At 54.7% G+C, this 24,422-nt stretch overlaps 1 long non-coding RNA gene across 1 annotated transcript; it reads left to right on the top strand.

Annotated features, from left to right (window-relative positions):
- The first annotated feature begins 3,315 nt into the window (after positions 1–3,315).
- On the top strand, positions 3,316–14,328 carry LOC140609765 (uncharacterized). The gene is made up of 4 exons (XR_012011498.1): positions 3,316–3,642; positions 9,076–9,209; positions 9,292–9,361; positions 13,586–14,328. It is a non-coding gene; the product is annotated as an uncharacterized lncRNA (long non-coding RNA).
- Positions 14,329–24,422: the final 10,094 nt, after the last annotated feature.

The raw sequence follows: 24,422 nt of genomic DNA, 5'->3' as shown, positions 1-24,422 counted from the left end.
AGATTCAAACACCATGGCCAGCCCAGGAGTCCACATGATGTGGCAAGCAAGGACATCAACTTGCTCACTGGCATAAGCTTCCTGGCTAGGTCTGAAGTGCCATGCTCATCCCCAACCTTGAGGATGCAGGCAGGGCCTTGTTCAGAAGTCACTTCCTCAAAGAGACTACTCCTGATGGCCCTGCCTAAAATACCAGAGCATCATTACCTACTGCCCTGTAATTATTTTTCTTCTCGGCACTTACCCATGCCAGTCACTATGCCATGCATGTTTTTGTTTAGTGGTATTTAGAGGTGAGGAAGCTGATGCATGCCAAGTCCATAGTAAGCACAGAGCAGTCCCCGGCAGGAGCCTCAAAACAGAGCCGGTGTGACTTCCTTGGCACTGCTCAGACTTAGCTCCTAGGGCAGCTTTAACTCAGATCCATCTGGATATTCAGGTGAGCCCACTTAATTTTTCTCCTGAGTCCCACTACCCACTTAATCTGCACAAGAGAAGTTGTTGGTAGTGGAGGCAAAAAGGTCCAGAACATTTGTGCAGAGCAGAGCCACTTCCTGGGGGTCTTAGTCCTATGTCTAGGGGCCGGTTCTGCAGGACTGCTTCCCACTCCACCCCCAGTGAACCAGGAGCAACAGTGGATATGCATCATATCCAGCAGTCGGTAGGTTCTTGACAGAGGAGCTACAAGGTGGCAGGAGCCTGGGCCTGCCTCCTGCCACACACCCACTGCAGACTGCTGAAACTCAAGGGGTCACCTCGATTGCATTAAGCCACCAAGATGCCCAGGTTTTCTAGTAGAGCAACTAGAATTACCCTCTAAAACAGTAGGATAGGAGCCATGTCCATCTGTAGCTAGAGGCAGGTGCCCAGCCAAAGTCTCAGCAAATGAGCTGATAGATGGGAGTGAGTCCACCTTTCCTACTTGAGGCTCTCTCTAGGCACACTGCCTCAGCATAAGGAAGGACATCTTCCTTTATATCTTTTATTAACAAAAGTAATGTTTGCTCCCTGGTTTAAAAATACACAGAAGTATCGATAGCAAAAGATGAAAAAATATCCCCCAATCCTGCTCCCCAGAGGGAGCCACTAGGACCGCAGTTGGTATGTATGAATACGAACACATACGTGTATGTCCCTGCCATGTGCCTCTGCCCCAAGGTATTCTCTCAACTCCACATCACACATAAGTAGACCTGCTTCATCCTTTTCAACAGTCATGGAGGATTTCATAGCACAGAAGTACCCAAATTTATTTCCTCATCCTCCTGTAGGTGCACCTGGGCAAGGCCTCCATTGGTTTTTCCACCATCACTAACAACATGGTAGCAGAGGTACTTGAACATCCATCTCTTAGTTCTGCTGTGAGTCTTGCTGCAAAGTCTTCCTGTCTCCTAGAAGTGGGGGTTCTTGGCCACACAGTGGTGGCTTTTACATTTTGAGGGATTCCCCCAAGAAGGGGTTTAATCATCCCACAGGATGACCCTGGATAAACCGTGGAAAGCCTGTGAGGTAGTGAGCTTTCTTTTGCTGGAAGAATTCCAGGGGCTTTAGACAAGCACCCACCAGGGTGCTGCAGAGGGGGCTTCTCCGTCAAGTTCTGGATTGTCCTGGACAACCTTTACTTGTTCCCACTAGCATGTTTTATTTCCATACAAATGTTCTGGGGCTGATCTTGGCTAGGAATCTCATGAGGTTCCTTCATGACCACAATCAGAAGTTCCCTGCTGGGGGAGCTAGAGCAGCCTCTCACCAACACCCAGCTGGAGGATGCAACTCCCTGTCCTCCCCCTGGGACGGCTCTGTGAAATTCGCACAAAAAACACGCGGCCTTATAATCAGTGCCACTGTTTGTCACCAGATGTTCAGAGGCAGGGGTGCTAATTGATGCAGGCAAGGAGGAGGGAGCGGAGGGGGGATGGAAGCTGCTGGGAGGTTGGGCGGGCTAGGTGAGGAAGGAGAGCCCCATACTGGGGGTGTGCAAGAAAATGCAAATCTTAGGAGGGACTAAGCCAAAGGAAGGGCATAGAATATTTAGGGTCTCCTGGCAAAGAGATGTAATGGGCCTGAGAATAAGGATCTCTGTTTTTGTTTTTTTTTTTTTTACAAGATCCTATAATAGTGATGAGAATTTCTATCATCTGGTTCCTGCATTCTACGACTCTGTTTTGAAATGTTCTGATTTGGTGATTCTGAGCCTCTGATTCTGTGTTAAAGCTCCAAGGGGTGCACAGGGCAGGTGGTTTTGGAACGGGGCTCCTGGAGACCCAGTGCAACTCTTAGGATTGTTGAGAACTTGGGTGCACTGCCTGCCGGTTCCAGGCCTCAGTCCCGGCTGGCAGATGGAGATGGCAAAGTAGTGGCTCATAGTGTCTCAGTGAGGGTTCAAGGAGCTGAACCAGGTGGATGCTCAGGCTGCGAAGGGAGCCTGCACACAGTGGGTGCTCAGCAAATGCTGGGTTTGGTTGCTCTTTCTTTCATTCCAAGGGCAGGCAGTCCGAGAGTTGATTCTGGGAGTTGAGGCCAGGGAATTGAGCTATTGTTCTAAGCTGCCTCTCTGGGTCTGGAAGTGTCTGGGGCTCCAGGACCTGGGTCCACTGGGCAGCCAGCCCTCCACAGCAGGCAGCTGCTGGAAAGTAAAGCAAACACGCAGAGGGAAGGAAGCTCCTAGGGCTGCAGGAAAGCAAACAAGGGCCATTTCCTCCAGCCGCATGCTGTGGACGGCCAACCTTTCCCAGAGCTGTTCCTTGGGAGTCCTCCTCGGGCGCCTGGCCAGTGTTTGGACAGCTTGAGGGGCGCAGGGGGCAAAGAAAGTGGAGCAACAGAGAGCCCGGCCTGGCCAGGGCAGTCACAGGCACATTCCTCCTGGCCCCTCGGTAGGGCACTGCCACGCAGCCCACCTGACCACATCCTCAGCCCTGGCTGACGGGCCTGGCTGTTGAGGGGCCGCACCTGGGGGGGTGGGGGGAGGTCCCCAGGATGGAGCACTAATGCTGCAAATACAATAACATCAATAATAATAGTGTTGATTAAATGCTTACCGGGAGCCAGCTCTATTCTCAGGGCTGTATGCGGAGTATTTCATGTAATCCTCATCATGTTCCCACTATTACTGTAATTTCACAGGAAATTTGTAATTTTCAACAGAAGCTGAGGCAGGAATGAGTAATTTTAGTCCAGATGGTCTGCCGCTGGTCACTACACTCCTGGTAAACCCCATACTGCCTTTTGTGAGGTCGTGGTAATGATGCCAACAGGGAGCGCTTTCTGAATAATCTGCTTTCATGTTTTCCCTCAAATCCCTTAATGATCCTATGGGCTGGGTATCATTATGAGCCCCATTTTTTAGCTAAGGTAAACTGAGGCTTTGTGAAATGGAGCCACTTCTCCAAGATTATTCATTTAGAGAAGGTAGTAGCTGGGATATAAACCTATTTCAGTCCAGTGCTAAAACCCATGATGTTAACCACTATGCCAGTGTATTGGTTTCCTGTGGCTGCTGGAACAAATCACCACAAACTTGGTGGCTTAAAACCAATGCAGATTTATCCCCTTACCATTCTGGGATTCAGAAGTCTGAAATCAGTTTCACGGGGCTAACATCGAGGTGTTGGCAGGGACGGATCTTTCTGGAACCTCTAAGAGGTGAGCCTCTTTCCTTGACTTCTCGGTTTCTGGTGCCACTCGTATTTCTTGGCTCAGGGTCCCTTCCTCTGTCTTCAGAGCACATCACATGACACCAATCTCTGCTTCTGTCATCACACATACACACACACACCCTACCCGCTTCCTCATATAAGACCTAGGATTACATTAGGTCCTTCTGCATAATCCAGGATAATCTCTCCATTTCAAGATCCTTCATTTATTCACACGCTCAAAGTCCTTTTTGCCATATAAGGTTACATATTGACAGGTTCCAGGGGTTAGGACATGACCATATTTGGGGGGCCATTATCCTGCCTACCACAACTAGGTTAGGCTAAATCTTGCTGAAGTGGAGATAAGGAGCTCTCCATCCCTGGATGTATGGAAGCACATCCTAGGCCCACTCAAAACCTTGGCAGTGGGAGTCACGGATGCTTAACTCAGAATATGAAGACCTAGGAGCTCATTCTCAGACCATCTGGCATGTTTCCAGATGGAAGCACAGAAGCATCCTTTGCTCTAGCGGGTGCAACTTCATCACCGGGGCCCTCAGCACTGCTCTCGGGGGACTTATCACGCCCAGGTTTGGGTTACTGTGCTGTGCATCCAAGCTCTCACTCCACTGCCCGCTGCAAGCTGGCCAAGGGCAGAGCTTGGATGCCCCACCCTCTAGTGCCAGCATGTGGCCCATGCCCAATAAATGTGTGTGGGAAGAGCAAGCAACGGAAGCTCAGAAGGCTTATGTGACTGGTAGGTTCTAGAAGGTCCAGGTGGGGCCCAGCATACTATAGGGCCTCGACTAGCATGCGCTGAGTTAAGTCACTCATCAGGCTCTACGGGAGCACCATCCAAAGAAAATTCGGCAGTGCTAGAAACGTTCTAAAGTCATACTGCCCAGTATGGGAACCATTGGCCACACGTGGCTACTAAGTCCTTCAAATCTGGCTAGTGTGACTTCACTTAGGCTGAATTCTCTCTCAAGGACCCCCAAACCCGGCCTGAAACTGGGCGTCTCTAGCCTCCCCTGTTCACTGCTCTGCATGGGTTCCCTTGTAAAGGTCTCTGACCCAATGCCGGCCGCTGAGCCTGGTCCTTGTCCGTGTCCCCTCGGCCTTGTGGCAGCTCGCACAGATCCGCCACCACCAGGTCCAGCATTCCTGAAGGCACCGTTGTACTGTGAACCTCTGGTCCCCGCAACAACACAGGGAGGCGGGTCTCATTATTCCAACCTTGGAAATGAGGAAGAGAGGGCTCAGGGCGGGCCAGTGGCTCATCCAGGGAAGCAGGGCGGAGCTAGAGCACCAGACCGGGCCTCCGCTGGCGCTGGCGCAGAGAAACCAGGAGAGCAAAAGAGCCTGGCATCTCGAGGCAAGAAAGAGACAAAACCGAGGCTACTGAGGCCAAAGCAGCCCCCTCACCCCCCGACCATCCCAACCTGCTTCCCGAGCCTGCAGCTCCCCGAGAGCCAGCTGGGCAGGGGCCCGGGGGCTGCCCGCGGCCCGGCGCTGCTTTGGCAGAGGCAGGGCGGCCCCTCGCCGTGCCAGACCCAGTTTCGACCAGGGCAGCAGAACAAAGGGCTTTCACGGGGTGTAATCCAGGCCGAGGGGAGAAGAATGGTCAGGTGTGTGGGGAGGCAGGCTCACGGGGAGGGAGAGGGCGAGCCGCGGCCCGGCTGGCACGGGGGTCCCGGCGCTCCCAGGGCGGCAGACGGTCGCTGGCAGCGAGTGAAGGCCCCGTTTGTGCGACAGGTCGGCGGGGAGGGCAGGCCTTTGAAGGGGTGAGATCGCGAGGCCGATAGCACGGCGGGGCCTCTCCCTGGGGGGCCCGGGCCCCTGTGAGGACTGTCGGCCGTTGTTACGGCGCCGGAGTGGAGGTAAAACGGGCCACGGCCGTCAGCCGATACCTGTGCGATCTGGCCGCGGCGACCAGTCCCCGGGCTGCGGCTCCGGTTACACGGCCAGGACAGCGGAGGGGGCGAGGGGCGCGCGTCCCCACAGGTGGATGGCAGACGGGTGGAGCGGCCGCGGCGGTGAGAGGAGCACCCCGGCCCCCGCCCACCACCCCGATCCCCCGAGCCCGGGATGCTTGGCCACATCGCTCCGACGGCCAACAAGGAAGAGGTCAGGAGAATGTGGGACAGTCAAACAGCGTGTGGGCGCCGGAGCTAGACTCCCATTTGTCGTGTGTGCCAAGTACCCTGGCGTAAACGCTGGCAGGTGCCCGCCGAGGCCTGCCGCCGCCGCGTGACTTCTGGCCAGCCCATGCGGGGGCTCTGTGGCCGCTCGGTAGTGGCAGTCACAGCCCTGCCGTTAGGGTAGTTGGTGCTGTTGATGTGTTTAGCCCTCGTGTGGTAGATGTTATCGGAACTACCGCTCATTTTACGCTGACCAGTTTTACGCTGCCAGTCATTTTACAGAGAAGGCACAGAGAGGCCGAATGATTTGCCCAAGGTCACACAGCTGTGTGGGTAGCACCGGGATTTGAACCCAGACCAACTGACTGCAGGCTCTGTGATACTAACCACCATCCTAGCCCGCTCCCACTCCTACGCCCCACTTCCCCACCCTGTAGCATGGTTAAATAACAGCCATGTCCTGTGCCCCGGCGATGAGCTGGCATGCTCCAGGTTAATTCTCTCATTTAACCTGTTCAGCCCCCCTATTATGGTGGCTGCTCCCATTTTACAGAAGCCAAGACTCAATTCTGGCAAGTGGGCTGCCTGGAGAAGGAGGCAGGGTCATAGCAAGGAACAGACAGCATGCACAGCCGAATGGGTAATTGATGAAGGGCTGGTTACAGAGACGTGAGCAGGGTCAGAGAAACCAGCAAGGGACAGCGACGTACACGGGCGCTGCCAGCAGTGCCCAGCTGCTCCCTCCTGAGGCCTGGGGCACAGAGCAGCCCTCCCTGGAACCTGTGCAGGCAGCGGCCGCTGGGGAGGTGGCTGCCCCAAGGAGCCGTAGGCATGGGGGGATGCAGTCACAGCTCCCCCAGCAGGAGGGGCCAGGGAGCCCCACTCACCCTCTGATCCCCTTTCAGGCCGGGTGAAGCCAGTGGGCTGGGAGGCCACGGACGCAGACCCAAAGTCAGCCCCCAGGGCACCGAGCAGGGCTGAGTGGATCTGGAGGGGCTTACGGAGAGGAGCCAGCCTGCCTTCTCCACAAAGCCGTGAGCCCAGAACCTGGGCTCCTGCAGAGTGCACACACCTACCCATGCTTCCCATCCGCCCACTAGCTCGCCATGCTGCCTGAGGACCGGGCCCAGCGCTCAGGCCTGGCACTGGCCACAGAAATGACACAAAGTCCCAGGGACATCGTGCCTCCATCAAGCGAGTGCCTGTTCATCCATTTACTGAACACTCCTTCACGCAGAGTGTGCTGGAGGCCCTGTGCTAGATGCTTCGCTGGACAGAGTAAACTACAGAAGCTGTGGAGGCTGCTGAAAGGGTTCTATCCCCCAGGTTGGCATCCTCAGGGCACGGAGTTCCCAGGGCGTCTGACACTTACGTGGCATTTTTATTTTATTTTATTTTTATTTATTTACTTATTTATTTTTTACGTGGCATTTTTAAATGGTTTTGCACATTAAAGATGTCCTTGACGACATTCTATGCACATACATACGTATGAATATGTGTGTGTATGTGTATGTGTCTGTGTGTATATGCACACGTGTGTATGCATGTACATATGTATATGCACTGGATATGTGTGTCTATACATATATACACTTATGTCCACACACATACATACTCACATACACATGCATATATCTGGCTTTGTTTCCAGACTTCGTGGATATTCTGTATTGCTTCATTTACTCAGTCATTGAACAAAATGCACTGGGGTCACCTGTGCGCCAGGCCCTGGGATAGAGGAGATGGGGAAAGAACTGGATGCAGAGCTGTGTCTCTAGGAGCCCCTGAGCGATAATGAGCTATAGGCCCTGAGTGAGGCCAGGACCCAGTGAGGAGGCCAAGCCTCACCGGAACTGATGACCGCAAGAGGAAGCAGAACACACAGGAAACCAGATGTAAAGTGGTGGCTGCAGGGCCAGGGAGAGCAAGCCGGGGCTGCTATGGCTGGACTGCACCAGAAGCCAGAGCCAGGTGGCTGGCTGAGCTCTGGGGTGTGGATGAGCCTCATGCAGGTCCAGGCAGGACACCAATGTCCCTTCAGCAGGGTACCCGAAGAGCTCCGGATGGAGGCACTATTGACAGCCCCCAGGGTCAGAGCAGCGCCCAGAGCTGGGCACAGGGGAGTGCCATCACCACCCTGGACCTGGGGGCAAGGCAGGGAGTGGTCCCTGGAGAGGCCTGGAGCCACCGGAGGGGGCCTCATGTCGGAGCTGCAACTCTAGGTGGAGGAAGGCAGCCACGGGGGACTCTGGACAGAGAAAGGTGGGGACTGAGTGCCCCTGCGCCCCTCCTCTGCCTTTCCATTGGCTAAGCCCGGCTGGATGCAGGCAGGCATCAGACCCTGGATGGTGGGGTCCTCAGGGGTCAGCCTCTGGGTGCTGAGCAGGGTAGGGAAGGGCAGGGAATGTATGGGGTAGGGTGAGAAGAACGGCCAGCCTTGGGCAGCAGTCAGGAGGGTTAAGAGCAAGATCTCTAGAGCCACTGAGACTGAGTCTGGGTGGCAGCCCCACCCTGGGGTGTCCTGTGGGCCTCCTGCTCCCTCCCTATCCTGCAGATGTGTGGCTTCAGAGACTTCCGACCAAGCATGCTCACCGACCAGGCTGTTGCATGAGCTGCTACGGGGCCCGGGGCGGGGGGGTGTGGGGGGGCAGGTGGCCTCTGTAGCCTGTGGACAGAATGGCAGCTGGCTCCTGATTGTCAGAACCACCTAAATGCAGTGGTGAGGCCGGAGCTTCAGGGTGACGTGCTGAGAAGGGGCTAAAAGCTTGGTGATGAACCCCCCAGAGCTTACCATTACCTCACACCCTGGACAGCATCTGGCCATTGCCCGCCCTGAGAAGCTGCACCACCTGCCCCTCCCAGCTGTGAAATCTCCAGCCTCGGCCTCTGTGTCTGTCAGCTGGATTTCCTCGAGCCTCTCATGGGGACTGGGGGTCTCCACCCGCCCCTACCATCCAGGCTGTGTGCCCTTGGACAAGGGGCTCCCTCTCCAAGCCTCTTGTTTCTCCTCCTTGAAATAAGAATACTAACTAGGAAAACTAACAGAATGTCCGGGGTTTTGTCAGGATGACTTGAGTCACCGAGCTCCGTCTTACAGCAGCTGATACTGTCATTGCTACTCCGTATTCATGAAAGTCCGTTTAATGTCGTTTCCAGCAGAACTAGAATGCGAGCCACGTAGGTCACTTAGATCTTTCTTAAAAAGTGAAAATAAACTAGTGCAAGTGATTTTAATGTCACTTAACCTGATACATCTCAAATGTTTCAACGTGTGGCACTGGCCACATTTCAAGGGCTCAGTGGTCACTTGTGGCCCGTGGCGACTGTATTGGACGGTGCAGGCAGAGGAATACATGCAAACATGCTTCAGGCTGGAGAAATCAAGAGACTTCCCACCGGAGGGAGTATCAGCACTGGACACCGAAAGGTGAGCTGGGTGAGCTGGGTCCAGTATTGGGTATGTGGGGATGGGTTGGGTCTTCCAGGCACCTGTCCATCCTGTTCTGCAGATGAGCCAAGGCCCAGAGAAGTTGCGAGCAAGCAGCCTGCACACGAGCTATAAAAAGAAGTACTTAGAAGGTGAGTAGGGAACAGGAATGATCCCCAATGCCAAGTACAGGGTGAGTGAGAGGGAGGGAGGGAACAGGGTGAAGAAGACGGGAAGGCAAGGGCAAGGGGAGGATGAGGAGGTGGAGGAGGTGAATCCTATATGGAGATCATCTGCAGCTTTAAAAGAGCTGCATCCTGCTGCTGCTTAAGATGCTCAGCCTGCTGTCGCCCTGGTAACGAGAGAAAAATCACAGAGCAATTTGTAATCAGTGGTGGTTCCTGCTGCTCCCTGGGAACATTGTTCCCCTTTGGAGGCTGCATCACTGAGCAGGAGGGGCCCTGCGGATCCCAGAGTCCGGCCCCCAGGAGAAGGAGACCAGGCGGGGCTGCGTCCCCAGTGACATAGCTCCCTGCGTGCAGAGCTCCCCTGTGGTTGCTCAGCCTGCCCCATGCCTATGGAGCCGGCTGGGAGGAAACTCTCCCTCACACCACACTGGAGCCTCCTCTCTGCTCTGGCCACTGGAGCCGTAAGCCCCACCTCCTCCCTTTGCCAGCAGAGACTCAAGATGGAGTGCGGCATCTTCCCAGCCCCACTTACCAAATGGTGGCTGCAGACTCTTCCCAATCCTGGCTGCTTCCTCTCAACCAGGCCAGTCACAGAATTCAGGGAGAGTCCAAGGAGCATAAGGCACAAACAAATGAGTCACCTCCCTCATTCTAGGTATAGACCTTGATTAATGGGACCTAAGCTTAAGTTGGCCTGGCCAGGGGCCCACCCTCCTTACTCTCTTTGTGTCTGTCTCCAGATGACCATCCATTGGTATGAAACATCCACCCCAGTGAAATCAGGCATCCCACTACCCGTGTCCTATCCATTCTAAGGTCTCACGGGCAATTCCATGAGGCCAGTGTGGAACTCCTACTTATCCCCTCAGATCCTCCTGCTCAGACCATAAGCTTCAGCATCATTCCTCACCTGTCTTTCTTCTTCGCCTCCCATGTCTGATCCTTGAGCCTACTTACTGTCTCCCACTCCTTAATAGCTCTGGCATCCATCTACTGTCCTCCCCCGCCTCCACTGCCCCCCTGGACCTGCCACCATGAGTTCTCGTCCAGGTGAGTCCAGGTGAGACTCCTCCTGGCGAGTCTCCTGGCTTCCCTTCCCACCGAGCGATCAGAGATGTCGTTACCTTGCTCAGAACAGCCCGGCATTCCCAGCCCGACTCCTCATCTGGGCCACATGGAGTCTTCAGAGCCACACCTGCCCTTCCTCTCACCCCTGCACTGCAACCACACAGGTCCTTTCTGTTCCCAGGCCCCCAGAAGCTTCTTCCCGCTTCAGGACCCTGGCACTTGCTGTTCCCCTGCCCGGGACACATGTCTCCCAACTATGCTATCGTGAGTCAGCTCTGGTCTCCTTAGAGGGGTCTCCTTAAGCCCCTCTGGGTGGGTCCCCTGCTCCTCACTGTTCCCCCCACCCCGGCCCAAACTCAGTGACTTTCTACCCCTGCATGGTTTTCAATTCCTCTGTCACTAATGCAGGTTTTCCCTGGCCTTTGTTCCTTTGTCCCTACTTGGTTGATGTGGTCCCCCGTGGGTGGGAGTTCCTGGGAGCAGGACTGGGACTGCTCGGCTGGGCCTACCCTAACTCCTGGTGCTCAGTACACAGCAAGCACTCAGTAAATGAGGATGCATGTGGCTCCCACATGCTCCCTGTGTGCTGCGGGCAGGTATGAGGCCATCAGCGTCAGGACCAGGGGATGCACTCACCCCCTGCCTGGGCAGGCCCTTCTGCCCCTCTTGGGGTCAGCTCCCCACCTTGTGGCTCCCTTCACAATCTGCTGATGAAAAGGAACAGAGCAATTCCTGGAGCCCTGATGGTGGCTGCTCAGGTGGAGGGTGCCTGGCAGGGCCTCCTGTAGGACCCCTGGCTAACTGTGCAGCCCTCACCAGGGGCTTCTCTCCTGGGGCAGCTTTTCCTCCCTTCAGGCATGAAGAGCCCACAAAGTTTCTGTGGTCAGAGACAACTCCACGATCTGGGCCCCGGAAGCTCTGGAGTTGGGGGGGACGCAGGTTCATCCTACTTTGGGCTAGCCCAGTGCTCATCGGGGCTCCTGGTTTCAATCGGGACTCCAGGATACAGAAGGCCCCAGGGTCAAGGCTCAGACGGGCACGTCCTGAAGGGCCAAGGCCCTAATAATTATTCTCACATTGTTCCCAACTGCTCTGTGAGCAGGTGCAAAGGTCCTGCTCCCCCATTTGAGGATGAGGCAATTGAGACTCCATGAGAAGTGGTTTGGCCAAAGTCACACAGCACATAAGGTGGGAAGCAACCAGCACCCTGCATCCGGCAGATGCCCAGTCCAAGGCCAGAGAGAGAGTAGACTTGGAGCCTCAGGGCTGGACCTCGAAGCACCAGAGCAGATGGGGAGGACTCCCGGCTGCTGGGAGAGTCCCCAGGCACCTCTGGACCAGGAGAAGCAGGGCCTGGGACTCTAGAGTTCACTTACTGTGTCACCTCAGGCAAGCCTCTTCTCTTCCCCGGGCCTCAGTCTCCAGTTCTAGAAGATGGGGCTGCTGTGCCCACCAGGGAGGGCTGGAGGGAGGCTGGAGGAGGAGACAGGGTCAGAAGGAGGGGAAGACAGGAGGCACAGCACTCCTGAGCTGCATGGAGCCCCAACGGCCTTGTCCTCTGCCACCCCAACCCCCATTTCCTCCCAGTCTGCTCCCAGGGCTCCATCACTCACTCTGTGGTCCATTACTGCCTGTCCCAACTCCGGCCCTGGAAGTTGTCCAGTTGCAAATGGAAAGGAGCCGGGGGTTGGCAGAGCTGGTGGGGCTGCGGTTCTGAGGACAGGAGCCTCCTCTGATCAATGGGGTCTGGGGAGGATGGTGGATGGGAGAGAAAGAAGCCGCATCGATGCCCTTCCACCCCTGACCTGGAACTGCTCACACGTGCCCACCTTCCTGCACTCGATGCAGAGAGACACCCTGGACTTGCCGGCGAGCAAACCCGGGGACAGGGTGATATTTACCTCGAGTGGCTCATCGCACAGAGCCAGCCAGGACTAAGTTTGGGCAAACCCAGTTCCTGACCACAGGCTCTTCCAGCTGCCTCTCTGTGGGCTGCGCGCCGGCCGGGGAGTAGCATTTTCATTTATAAGTGGAGGGGATCTCTGAAGAGAAAATCCATAGATCTCTGAAGAGATTGGAGTAGGGAGGACCCTCCTAGCTAAACTTCTACAGGAGGCAGGTGAACATGCAGCTCAGCCACTGCTTCCCTGTGTCCTTGGGTAAACGGGCCTTTGTCTCCACTTCTGCAAAATGGGTTCAGCGTAGGGAGGTTTAGTAAAGGAAACCAGTCTTGGGACTCCCCTTAACGACTTAGATCACCCGCCCCCTGCCATACCCACTGCCCGCATCCCAGTACTCCAGAGGGGTGATGGCCAGAAGCTGGGAGGGCTCTGCTGGGCCTGAAAGGAGGGGTCGCTGCCCCACCAGGCTTGGGGAGAAAGGCCCTGCAGGGGAGCTGCCGAAGGATCCAGGGCCTCAAAGAGGCCGTGCCAGAGTGCCAACACCCGAGTAGCCGTGAGCACGGAGACCTGGGCCTCACTCTGTTCCTCTCCATCACCGAGGCTGTGAAGGGAGCTTTAGAGAAGGAGACTGATCCCCAGAGAGGTGAAGCACCCTGGCTGGGTCTCAGAGCAGGTGAGCAGCCCAGGCTGAGCTTGAGCATGTGCGCTGGTCCCCTGAAGAGCTGCTCTGTCCAGCACGACGGCCACCAGCCATAGGTTGCTGCTGAGCACTTGAGATATGGGCAGCCCGGGTGGCTCAGCGGTTTAGCGCTGCCTTCAGCCCAGGGTGTGACCCTGGAGACCCGGGTTCAAGTCCTATATCGGGCTCCCTGCATGGAGCCTGCTTCTCCCTCTGCCTGTGTCTCTGCCTCTCTCTCTCTCTCTCTCTCTCTCTCTCTGTGTCTCTCATGAATAAATAAATAAATTAATTAATTAAAATCTAAAAAAAAAAGAGAGATATGACAAGTCTGGATTGAGGTGTGCTGTGAGTGTCCCCTATCCGCCCGATTCCAAAGGTTTAGTTTGAAGAAAAGTAATAGGAAATGTCTGATTATTGTATTTTAGATATAGATCTCATGCTGAAATGATAATATTTTGGGTAGAGTTACATCAATTATATTATTAAAAGTCATTTCACTTGTTTCTTTTTTACATTTTTTTTTTTTAACACGGCTACCAGAATGCTTGAGATCCTCACACGTGTGGCTGTGTTTCTACTGGGCGATGTAAAGTCGTGCTTGCATTCCGCGGTCCTGTGGCCCACCTGCCGAACCATGCTGCGCCGCTCCAGACCTGGGTACCCCTCTCGGGGTGCCTCGCTGTACACTGAGGGTGCTCGTGGCTCCACCCCAAGGTTACTGTGAGAATTAGTAGAGAGAATGCATGTCAAGTGCTACAGTGAACACGCAGAAATATCTGCTGTTGTGCGATGGTCGTGGCTGTGGTCACTGCTATTGTTACCCGCTGAGGCCCAGAGAGGGAAGCACCTGTCCTGGGGTCACGCAGCAGGGCAGTGGGACTAGCAGCCTCCCCAAGGCAGGGTGTGGGAGCCCCTCCACCCATACCCCAGACATCCAGGCCTCCGGGGCGGGAGGTTGAGGGAGGGAGGCAGCTGGGGGGATGCTTTGAATCGCTCAGGTCCGAGCCCCTGACACAATGGAATTACTGACCAGGCCAAGGCCGGGTGGCCCAAGGCGGGCCTGGCCTCTGCCTGCTTAGCATACTAGGCGGGGGCCCCTGCCCCTTCCCAGAGAGGGTTCCAGGAGCAACCAGAATGTCCTGACTGTCAGACAATGCCATGATGGAGGGCCCTGTCACATTTTTGTCCCCGTTACTGGGGTCCCCATTCACGGCCACTGTCACCACACTCAGAACAAGCCAGGCCTGGCAGCCTCCTTTGCATTAAAATGGGATGAGAAATAAGCCTTCTCCACTGTTCAGCAGGGCAGAAAACGGGATTAGGCCAAGGGACAGGGCTGAAGGCCCCTGATGGGGGTCGCCCGGGGAAGGCGGGTGTCGGCTGCCTGTCCCAGCCGGGCAGGGCCTCACACACACAAAGCACCTCTCCCGGGCCTCAGTTTCCCTGGATCTAACACATGGAGGGGGAAGGAGGTTCCTGACTGACTAAATGCCTTTGCGCATGGCTGAGAAACTCCACATTCACAATGAAAAATCCATAGCGAACTGGGCAAAGCGGCGTTGTCACTGTTGGTTGGTGGCAAAGAGGGGCAGAGAGTGGCCAGAGAGATGTGCCAGTCTACCTGGCTTCTTGCTCTCGATGGTGTTACCCATCCAAACCTGGGAGCTCTTGACCTGTGGCAGGAAGCCATCACAATGAGGCTATTTGTAAAGCAGACTAGAATTAGCACTCAGCACCCAAAAGACAAGTCAAATGCCAAAGGGCTGAAGCAACTCAAAGGCCCCGTCGTGGGGGTCCCACCACCAGTTCCAGGGAGCTCGCCACCCCTGAACACGTCACCACTCACAGATGCGTATGCCAAGGTGTATGCGCTAAGATGTTTGTGCAGGAACCGAAAATCAGAAACAGCCCAGATGTTTCTTAATAGGGGACAGCTACATAAATCATAAGGCTTGGATCTCCAAGTCACAGCTTGGAGCATCAGGTGCCACTACAACGGTGGGGGAAGCTCTATGAAATTTGAAATAGAAGGATGTTGAAGAAATATTAGCAAGTGAAAACAGAGATGCAAACCAACGGGTCTATTTGGAGAGAAATATATACTATGTGTAGATGCATAGAACACACCCACAGTGCAATACAAGAAGCTAGTCACATTGGCTACGTCTAGAAAATTCGAGAGGTTGAAAAAAGAAAGTTTTACCTTTATAGTAAGTACTTTTTTATTGTTATATATTTATTCTCCTCATTTTCCTTTTTCAAAAAAGTTAGTTAAAAGTTATCTACCCTGGCACAGAGGTCCTCTGAAGATCCTCTTTGCTTGCTGATTCAGTATGATCAGTTCAACCAACATTTAGCAAATTCTTCTGAGTGTCATGCCCAGTGCAGCTATGATGCCAGCCGTCCAAACACCCCCAAACACTCCCAGAGACAGAGTCAAGCCAATGGCCTCTTAAGCTGGATGCCACAAGAGCAACTAGCATCCAATGGATATTGCCCTAGAGATGAAGAAGCCATCTGGGTTTTGAAGGGTGCATAGGAGTTCTCCAGACTCTCTCTCAGCAAGGGAGCGTTTTTGAGGAGATGGAGAGGAGAACGAGTAGGGCATGCATTGTGTACATGTGTGTACTTGTGCAGGGACTTGGGCTATATTGTCCTCCACTCCATCCACAGTTCCTCAGCAAGCAGTATGTACTCATGGCTAACATTTCATGAGTGCTTACTGTGTGCTAGGCACTATTTTCAGCACTTCATATTAGAAAAACTCATTGCATAAACTCTAGGAGGTAGGGGTGCTCTTTATGATTACCCCCATCCCACACATAGAGAAGCAGGGATGTTAGGTGGTAAAGTAGTACATGCAAGTCCAGGAAGCTCATAAGTACCAGGGCTGGGTTGAGAACCTGGGCAGTCAGCGCCAGAGCCCACTCTCTTAACCAGTACACTATGCTGCCTTCTGCAGCTAGAAAATGTGTGGGCCAAACCCTGCAAGCCGGGCATTTTACATATGTGTGTGGTCTCTCTGGCACATGGAGAGGCTCAAAGGGATCCTTTTGCCTGCCCAGGGCCACTCAGCTGAGTGGAGATTTCAACCATTGGGTGTCCAGCTCCAAAGCCCACGTTGCTCTTACCATGGGCACCTGCTTCTGGAAAGGGGCAGACAACTTGGGGCCAACAGCACACACGTGACAAAGGTTCAAGGGACAGTGAAAGAAAGAGGGCTTAGGGAGGATGATAGGGAGCGGTGGGGAGTGTGGTTACAGGGGAGCATGAGCCTGGTCCAAGGATCTCAGACGCATTCTTTTTTCTTTTTTCTTTTTTTTTTTTAAGATTTTATTTATTTATTCATGAGAGACACAGAGAGAGAGGCAGAGACACAGGCAGAGGAAGGAGAAGGCTCCCTGCCGGGAGTTCAATGTGGGACTCGATCCTGGGACTCCAGGATGGCACCATGAGCCAAAGGCAGATGCTCAACCGTTGAGCCACCCGGTGTCCCTCTCAGATGCATTCTTCCAGAGGTCTGTGAGGCCCAGAGAAGACACAGCACGGGCCATCCGTGTCTGACCTCTAATCTGGTCTCGTCCCTGCCAACGGAGAGGAAGCCAAACCAGCCACACCCCGTCTCTGGGCTCCCCGCCCACCCCAAGCCCACCCGGAGGTCGACCTTCCCCTTCCAGATTCAGGAACCTAAATTTCTATTTGCTGCAGTTCAAACTGGGGCTTATGAGGAAGCCTGTGCTCATGGGCGGGGTGGAGGGTGGGTAGAAACTCAAGCCAGCTGGCATCTGCAGCCCAGCTTCACGCGATTCACCCCGCTGCGGCGTTTCGAGCCAAACGGAGGACGTCCCCAGGACGCTGCCCTTGTCTGAGTGCCGGAGACGCTGGCTGGGGAGCTCCACGTTAGATTAAATGGCATTTACAGCAGCTGCAAGCACGTTTGAGTTGATTACCCTATAATTTGTACGCAGTTGCAGGTCATTACCTAAATGACAATTAAACGCTGGCACCCTGTAATTAGATGTTTTTATGAATTAGGTCCTGAGGTATTAATGTCAAATTTCTGAGTTCTGCTCATCCTCCGGCTCGGATGCCCTTCTCCTGCCAGCCGAGGGCCCAAGGCCCACGGAGGCTTCTCTGAGGCCCTGGGCTGGCTGTAGACACCTCCCAGATGGTGGTCACCCACAAGAACATTGGGTCCTTTGAGGTTACAGTGTGAGCGTATCAAAGATCCCCATTCTGGCCAATCTGGTAGTCAAATAACAATAACCACCCAGAGTACAGTAAAGATGAAAGAGAGATCATGGAGCTGGGACGGGAGAATGACACACTGCGTGGAAGAGGGTGTTGGGATGTCAGACGTGGTAGTCAAAGAAGGTCCCCCTGAGAAATGACAAGTCTTTGGAAACGAAGCTGTGGGCCAAGGGGACATCTGGGGGAAGAGCTGTCCAGGAGTGAGAGCCACCGGTGCAAATGCCCCGGGGCATGTGGGTGGCAGGTAAGGCTGAGGAGCAGCCTGGCAGACTGGTGGCCTGAGGGCAGGGGATGAGGGGAGAAAAGTCACAGTTTCCAGACCCACAGGGCCTCCTAGGCCCCAGGGAGACTTTGACAGGCATTTGACGAAGATCGGTTGAAGGAATAAACTGGAAGGAGACTGGAAGGCAACCTGACTCCAAAAAGGCTTTCGAACATTTCTCTTTTCTTTGTCTTTCATTGTAAACTCTCTTTCCCTGGGTTCTCGGCTCTGCACCTGCTCTGAGAGGTCGGCCCGGCACGGTGGGTGGGGGTGCTGCCCCACGCCGCATGGGGAAGACACTGTTATGCCCAACTCACAAGAGAGAATGCATCCTTGGAGGGGACCAGCCTGGCCCAGCCTCGTTACTGGAGCTGAAACCTGTACCTTCCAGCTTTAGGAGCTGTGAAGAGCATGCACCCGAACCAGCCCGCTCGGGTTCAAGTCCCAGCTTAGCCACACACTGGCTGTGGGCCTTGGGCAGGTTACTTTGCCTCTGTTTTCCCACCTGTAGAAAGGGGGAAAACCAGCACTTACCCTAGAGGATTGCTGTAAGAGGCTCAGCCCTGGGGCGCCTGGGGGGCTCAGTGGCTTCAGCAGCTGTCTTTGGTACAGGTCATGGTCTTGGGGCCTGGGGTGGGGCCCCACCATCCGTTGGGCTCCCTGCTCAGGGGGCAGTTTGCTTCTCTCTCTCCCTCTGCCCCTCCATACCCTCTGGTCTCCCCCAGCCCCCACTCTCCTCCCACTCCCCTGTGCACTCTCTCCTCTCAATTAAGAAATAAAATCTTTAGAGAGAGAGAGAGAGAGAGAGAGAGAGAGAGACATAGCCCAATGCGTGTCACATAGTAAATGGTTAAAAAGTATCAGTCAGGGCAGCCCCGGTGGCTCAGTGGTTTAGCCCTGCCTTCAGCCCAGGGTGTGATCCTGGAGTCCCGGGATCAAGTCCCACGTCGGGCTCCCTGCATGGAGCCTGCTTCTCCCTCTGCCTGTGTCTCTGCTTCTGTGTGTGTGTGTGTGTGTGTGTGTGTGTGTGTGTGCCTCTCTCTCTCTCTGTGCCTTTCATGAATAAATAAGTAAAATCTTTTAAAAAAATAATAAAGTATCAGTCAGCTTTACCATTCGCTCTGCCCCTCTCTTGTGCTGGCTTCAGCAGCACCATAGCTCTGCCCGCCTCTGGCCACGTGACCTTGGGGAGTCCCTCCATATCTCTGAGTCTCAGTTTCCCAATGTAGTAATTGTGGTGTGTTCATGAGATACCAGTGGGAAAAGCAGGTGTTGATGCTGGTTATCACTGTGGTGAGGGCATTAGAGCCAGCCTACCCTGCCCCACCCCACCCCCACCAAGATGCCCTCTTGATGCCCTTGAGCATGACAGGGTTGAAAAGAGGCAAAAACAAAATTCTCAAATCTTAGAAGTCATAGTTATGTCAAGTGAAAAGTATTTTAGGGCCTCTTTCATTGAACTAATGGAAATTGAGAACTAATTAAAATCACCAATGGGACTGTGCCTGTAAATAAGGAAGTGCCTAGTTCTGGTCGTATTAACCAAGATCCATACCTAGCATAAGGGAGCTGATATTCCGCTCTGTACTATGCAGAGTCTCCCCAGAAGGAACTGAGTCCTACCATGAAGGTGAAGCAGGAATATCCTAGAGCATGTTCAGAAAAGGAGAGGAGATGGGCTGGAGCTCCCTGCCTGGGAGGAGCCAGAACTTTCCTGGGAAGTCACATGGAGCCAGGCTCCGGCACCCTGCAAGACGGCACATCCTCAGTGTTAGAGCTACGTAGGGATTAAATGGGCTGCCTAAGCTCTGTGTCAGGGGTGGAGGGGAATGCAAGCAGGAGTAGAGGGAAGCCTGAAGGGGTGCCCGGGATCGGCACTCGAATTCCAGCCCAGGATTCGAGTTTAGGCCCTCGATCTGCAATCCACGAGGAGTCACCTCTTCATGAGATCCAGGTTTATGGAGGCAGCACAGCAAGTTGGTCAGGCTTGTGGATTTCAGAGCCTGACTTCATGGATTTGAATCCTGGCTTCTCTGAGACTCAGTTTCCCCATTTCTAACAGTTGCCACGTCACAGAGTTGTTGTGAGAATTCGGTGACTAAGTGCGGGTAAGCTGTTGGGAGCAGTGCCTGGTGCTGTCGTTCGGGGACAGGGCTTAGCCTGCAAGCTCTGTGTGACAATCTTGGCAGCGAGGCTCAAGGAGTCTCACCCCGCCCCTCGGGTGAGATGTCATGCCACATAGGCACGAAGCTGTCTCCTGGGAACTGGCTTCCCCAGAGCCCCAGGCGGCAGAGGGATTCCCCTGCGAGTCGCCACTGCCCTGGGAGACAGTGAATGGGCGCTTTGTGTCTCCACCGTGGCCTGCTGCTGCACGCCCGGGGCCCCTGCACTGCCTGCGGCCTGGGCTTGCACCCCGGCTCCTTCCTGACCCCGTGGTGCATGCCTTCTTCATCCCTTCCTCCCGCAGCTCCTCCTGCGGGCCCCACCAGCCTGCCCACCCCACACACCCCAGCCCCAGAATTGGCCTGGTTTCCTGGGTGCCAGATGGGAAGGGGTGGCCTCAGGGATAGGGTGGGATCAAAGAGACCCAAGTGAGTCCTCAGGGACCCCAGTCCTCAAACCTCCAGAGCAGCTGGGCTCCAACCTGGCACCGATCAGGTCGGCCAGGCTGCTGTTCGGCACCCACCGGAAAATGCCCCCCCCATCCGCATATGACCGCTTCAGGTCGAGCTGGTCCCTGCCTTGTGGGCTGAGTGGGATGGCACCTTGGCATCCCTAAAGCAGAGGTTTCTGAGGGCCTCCCAGCGTGTAGACAGCAGAATCACAGTGCGGGCCCCTGGAGATCAGGAGCTCTCCGGGGCTCCCCTGGGGTACACCATGTCCTGTGGCAGCCCATATAGGCAGAAGCACTAGTGGAATAGCCCCTTCAGGAATGCAGCCACCAGGCCAGGAACCGAGCTCCAGTGGGCCTGGGGGGACACTGAATCGGGAGTGAAGATGGCATTGTCAATGCAGCTAAGGCCTCATGCCTGAGCGCACAAATGGAGACTGTAGAATTTGAGTATTTTCCTCTGCTTTCATATGAACATACCTGTACATAGTAACTCATTATTTTTCTCCTCCTCCTCTCCTATCCCCGTTCTGTCAAGACCTAAGGTGCACTGCTGGTGGTAACCCGGTATCTCAGCGTGTAAGTCACAGACGTCAAAGAGGCCTGTGGCTCAGTTGCAAGAGGCCAGGTGACACAGGGAGGTCGCAGAGCACACCTTCAGTGGGCCGAAGGGCAGCAGGTGTAAGCGTGGTGTTGCCATGGTCTTATCCACACGGTAATAAGGTCAAGCTGTGTCCTTAGAATGTTGACTGGACACGGCCTGGCTGTGTTGGGCTGCCCGTCGCTCACCTTGGCACACCACACAGTCTGGGAACAGTGCTCCCCGGGACCCCGTCCCTGCCCGGTGTGGTGAAGAGCTTCCAGCCAGGGTACTCCCCTAGGATGGGGAGCAGAGAAGACGTGGTGCGATCGTGGCGGCACTGTGGCCAGTGGCCTGTGCTGACATGATGGCTCCCATTTTGTGGTGTACTTTTGGGAGCCAGACCCCATAACTTCCCAGACTTCCGTGCTTTTCCTATATGGAGATTTATGTAAGAGCTGAGATGTGATAACTACGTCCGCAGGAGACCAAAGGGACGGGGCTATTTTGACATGGCCCCGGTCGGGGGGGTGGGTGTCTCATCCATGGGTGCAGGACCTGATAAAAGGGCAGAGTCCAGGGCCTCATCCCAAAGGTACGAAATAGGTTAAGACTTCCTGGTGCTAAGAAATCTGCAGTTTAGGGGCACTTGAGTGGCTCAGTGGTTGAGCCTCTGCCTTCGGCTCAGGTCATGATCCCAGGGTCCTGGGCTTGAGTCCCACCTCGGGCTCCCTGCAAGGAGCCTGCTTCTCCCTCTGCCTGTGTCTCTGCCTCTCTCTCTGTGTCTCTCATGAGTAAATAAATAAAAATATTAAAAACAAAAACAATCGCACTCATGCTCAAGATTGTCAACATCAGGGGGTGCTGGGTGAAGCCTCCATAGAAACTCTATGTATTCTTATTGCAAGTCTGAAGTTATTCCAAAATAAATAATAAATAAGCAATGAAGTTTTCCAAAATAAATTTTTTTAAAAAGAAGGCAAATGGTACCTGACAACAAAAAAGGGAAAAAATATGTAATAGGCGTGACATGGGGGAAGGCAGAAATTTTGAAGAGACAGGAGCATCTGACATTTGCAAAACCCTGCTCTCAGGCATCTGAACGTTCTAGACTTTCAATGGTTCTTCAAAAATGAAAACACCTGGAAGTTGTAACAATTCCGAACATCCTCCCGTCCCCCTAAGATCAGAATATTCCAGACTTCTAAAGGTGTTAAACTGCCCAAGGACTGACTGTTGTTAAGTTCCCAAACTGCCAAAGATCCTACATTGCTAGAACCGGACAGTGATTCTCAAGATTTAAAATGTACACGAGTCATTGCGTCGCCTCTCTCGGGGAGCGAAAAATCAGGACTGCCAAAAGTGAAGGTTCATGAACTTTGTCCCCCGGGGCTTCGGATTGGGTCTGTCAGGGACGGGGCCTGGGAATCTGCATTGTGATTTTTGCTGTCAGCACCCCTGACGTATAGAAACACTATACATCGGCACATACCTGGTCCTTCCCAGTACTGTGTCACCCCCACCTCTCTCTCTCTCTCTCTCTCTCTCACACACACACACACACATTCCCCCGGAAGCAGTGCAGGGTCTCATTTGCCCTCAGCTGGGCTCCCACCTTCCCCAGGTCAGCCGCAGGCCCCAGAGCAGCTGGACGTCCTCTCGCGACGGCCAGGGAGCGGCAGTGCCAGGCGCCCTGACGGGTGACAGCAGGGGCGGTAACCCCCTGGTACCCCAGCAGCTCCCTGCTGCCCCTTCCTAGGCTTTGCTGGTCCCTCTCTCACTTTATTTGGAACCAAATAAAAGATTAAGTTAAAAATAATTCCCAGAAGACAGATCATTTGGTAATTATGTGCAGGTGTGCAATCAATCCCGGCTCCTCAGCCCCCCTTCCACCTCCCAGCCCCCCCACAGCGGGGTGCGGTAGTTCCAGAGCCAGCCAGCCCCAACCACCTCTCCCCGCCGCCCCCCCCCCCCGCCGGGCACCTCACCCTCAGAACCCAGCTCCTGGGAAAGAGGGGGGGCCCGCGAGCCACCCCTGGGGCCGGGCTTCCCCATCACCCTGCAAGGGGAGCCCCGGGATCCATAACCACTGCCCAGAGGCCAGAAGGCCGGAGAAAAGACAGCGTGGACAGAGGCTGAGAGAAGGGTGGCCACAGACCGGCGGGGGGAGACGCACCCTCTGCCCTGCAGGGCAGGCTGGAGATGGGGCGCTGAGCAGCCGCAGGTGTGGACCGACGGTGGCCGACTCCTCGGCATCCTTCCGGCAGGGACACCTGAGGTCCTCTGGTCCCATTCCGAAAGGGCCTGGAGCAGCAGCGACCACCACACCCGTGGGCACAGAGCCCCGCGCAGCTCCCACTACCCCTGGGGCCCCACCGCCCCAGACTCACCGCCTCCTCAGCACCCCACACCCCTCCTGCCTTTGCATGGCTGCCCTCAGGCCCTACCCAGCCTCTCCTGCCAGGCGAGATGCCGCGTCCTCTGGGCAGCTTCCCCCCACCCTGGCCTCTGCCTCTGGAACCCCACGCCGCTCTCTGACCAACTGTGCCATTTCACCTAGCTTCCTTGGAGTTCTCTGAGATCCCTCTCGAGGACACGGACCATGCCATGTCCACCTGTGTGTCCCCGGGGCAGAAGGCACCCTTCTCCTGCCCCCTCCCCAGAAGGCACCACGACCTCCCACCCAAGTTGGGCCTGGCTCTTCCATTTGCACCCCCTCCCACGGGGCCGTGGGAAAGGTGGTGATCCCCCTGCAGGCACGGTTCATTCATTGTCCAGCCCAGGTGTGGGTGAGCCACGGCAGCAGCTTCGCCAGCCTCTCCCACCTCCTGGAGCCCATCAGAACCTCTGGGCAGAGACCGGGATCCTCACAGGACAGGCCGTAAAACCTGCCGAGACAAAGTGAGCCAGAGGCTGTGTTTGGACCTGAATCCAAACCTCACATGCTGCTGTGCCCCCTCACTGCCGTGGACCCCAACCCTCCTCCCCTGACTCCTCACTCTCACTCCAAGTTCAGATGCTCAGGAGCAAAGCTTAGTGCAACGGTGGACAGAGTGGGCACTTGGCTCCCTTGAGGGCTACCATTGTGTGCGCAAAGGGAACAGGGATCCCTGTCCTGCTGGGGACTCCCAGGTGATAGACACACAGACAAGCAAGTCTGTAAAACATCACATGGGGTGAGCTCTGGAAAGAGAGATTGAGGTGAATGGGCCACCCATGGAATTCTAAATTTCTCATTGCTTTGGAAAAACTAAAAAAGACAAAATTAATATTAAGATTATGTTTAATTTAAAAAAAAGACTGTTTAATCGAATAGATCCAAAATATTATCTTGGCAACATGTAATCAATACAAAAAATAATTAATGAGATGTTTCACATTTTTTTAAAATACTAGGTCTTTGAAATCCGAGGTCTTTGACACTCCCAGCGTGTCTCAGCTCTGACTTGCTGCATTTCAAGAACTCAGGAGTCACACATGGCTGGTGGCTGCTGTATTACCAAGAGCCATCTAGAGGGTACAGGTCATACATGAGTGGTCAGGGAAGGCTTCTTGGAGGAGATGATTTTTGAGCAGGGACCTGGAGGCCAGGCAATGAGCCAAGAGTCTAAATAGGGGAAAGTCATCCCAGGCAGTGGGATCTGCAAGTGCAAAGGCCCTGAGGCAAACAAGA

The sequence above is a fragment of the Canis lupus genome, chromosome 19, assembly GCF_048164855.1.
Source record: "Canis lupus baileyi chromosome 19, mCanLup2.hap1, whole genome shotgun sequence".
Taxonomy (NCBI): Eukaryota; Metazoa; Chordata; class Mammalia; order Carnivora; family Canidae; genus Canis; species Canis lupus.
This window is presented reverse-complemented; position numbering and strand designations above follow the sequence as displayed.